We start from the raw sequence: 2,422 nt of genomic DNA on the forward strand, positions 1-2,422 counted from the left end.
GACCTAAAGAGAGAGCTAAGAAGATCAAGGAGTGGACATGAGAAGTCACTGGTGGATAGGATCAAGGAAAACCCTAAAGCTTTCTATAGGATTATCAGAAATAAAAGAATGACTAGAGAAAGATTAGGGCCAATCAATGATAGTAGCGGAAGTTGTGCGTAGAGTTAGAGCAGATAGGAGAGACGCTAAATAAATATTTTTCGTCAGTATTCACACTGGAAAAAGGCAATGTTGTCGAGGAGAATACGGAGATATAGGCTACTAGCCTAGAGAGGTTTGAGGTTCACAAGGAGGAGGTGTTAGTAATTCTGGAAAGTGTGAAAATAGGTAAGTCCCCTGGGCCGGATAGAATTTAACATAGGGTTCTTTGGGACGCTAAGGAGGAGGTTGCAGAGAGTAGTAGTGGTGTGGAATGCCCTGTTTGCAACAGTAGTAAACTCGCCAACTTTAAGGGCATTTGAATGATCATTGGATAAACATATGGATGAAAATGGAATAGTGTAGGATAGATAGGTTTCAGATTGGTTCCACCGGTTGGTGCAGCATCGAGGGCCGAAGGGCCTGTACTGCACTGTAATGTTCTATGTATATAGCTGAATTTGCTTAGTGTTTTGTGGAATAAACCTTTTTATTGTTAAAGAACATTTGCAGCCTTGTTTGAACATTTTGCTGACTAACTGAATGCCAACCAATTATAAAAAAATTAAAGATATGATTTGTCAAACCAGAATTCACTCAGGATCTGACTGATCGGGGATTATCACCAGCAGCCTTCACACACAAAGCATGGGTTTAATCTCTCAGGGAATCATGGGATACAGGGAGGGCGCAGAGCATTTGTAAAGTCCAAGATCAGCCATAATTATCTTAAGATGGAGTAGGGTTAAAGGATACATTCGTGTATTTACATGTTCTTGTGTCCTTTGAGTTTTACTCTAAATCTAACCCTATGCTATCCCTGTCCTGAGAGTGTTTGATGGGGGAAAGTGTAGAGAGAGTTTTACTCTATCTAACCCTGTGCTGTCCCTGTCCTGAGAGTGTTTGATGGGGGAAAGTGTAGAGAGAGCTTTACTCTGCATCTAACCCCGTGCTGTCCCTGTCCTGAGAGTGTTTGATTGGGACAGTGCAGAGAGAGCTTTACTCTGCATCTAACCCCGTGCTGTCCCTGTCCTGGGACTGTTTGATGGGGACAGTATAGAGGGAGCTTTACCTATGTTTATCAGTTCAGTGCATTGGAAACTGACGCTGGGTCCCTGAGGTTTTATTTTATTCATCTCATTTGATCTGTGTGTTCTCTCGAGTGATACGTTTGAGGAACAGGAGTGAGATACAGGGCCTGAACTCACCTCCATGAGAAAAAGTTTCTTGTCTCGGGCTGCACTGACCAGCTGTTGGACTTCATGCAGGTTCATGGCCAAGGGTTTCTCACAGAGAACATTCCTTCCAGCCGCCAACATGAGCAAAGCCACCTTCAGGTGCTCTGGGTTAATGATTCCCACATAAACAATGTCTGACAACCAAGTGATAAATACAGTTAGTGTCGCACTCTTGTTACTGGTACGCATTTTTACTCTCACTCTCACTGTTCCAGTCAAATGGAGAGCTTTGCTGTTACTGTCACACGATTATTTTCACACACTTATTTTGTTTGTGGGATTTGTTAAGAGTCAGTCACATTGCTGTGGTTCTGGAGTTACATGTAGGTCAGACCAGGTAAGGACAGCTGGGTTTTTACAACAATTGGCATTTTGTTAGTTAGCTGCTGCCTGTTGGGATGATGTTAGTTAGTTTGTTAGTTAGCTGCTGCCTGTTGGGATGATGTTAGTTTGATAGTTAGCTGCTGCCTGTAGGGATGCTGTTAGTTAGTTAGTTGTTAGTTAGCTGCTGCCTGTAGGGATGATGTTAGTTAGTTTGTTAGTTAGCTGCTGCCTGTTGGGATGATGTTAGTTAGTTATTAGTTAGCTGCTGCCTGTAGGGATTTCCAAGGCCCCAAAGGAAACTTCCATATCCGCCACAGATTCACCTGCACCTCCACACACATCATCTATTGCATCCTCTGCACCCAATGTGGCCTCCTCTATATGGGGGAGACAGGCCGGCTACTTGCGGAGCGTTTCAGAGAACACCTCTGGGACACCCGGACCAACCAACCCAACCACCCTGTAGCTCAACATTTCAACTCCCCCTCCCACTCCACCAAGAATATGCAAGTCTTTGGACTCCTCCATCGTCAGACCACAACAAAACGACGGTTGGAGGAAGAACACCTCATCTTCCGGCTAGGAACCCTCCAACCACAAGGGATGAACTCAGATTTCACCAGTTTCCTCATTTCCCCTCCCCCCACCATGTCTCATTCAAATCCATCGAATTCAGCACCGCCTTCCTAACCTGAGATCATCTTCCCGACCTCTCCGCCCCC

This window comes from Chiloscyllium plagiosum, unplaced genomic scaffold (assembly GCF_004010195.1).
Source record: "Chiloscyllium plagiosum isolate BGI_BamShark_2017 unplaced genomic scaffold, ASM401019v2 scaf_8596, whole genome shotgun sequence".
Classification (NCBI taxonomy): Eukaryota; Metazoa; Chordata; class Chondrichthyes; order Orectolobiformes; family Hemiscylliidae; genus Chiloscyllium; species Chiloscyllium plagiosum.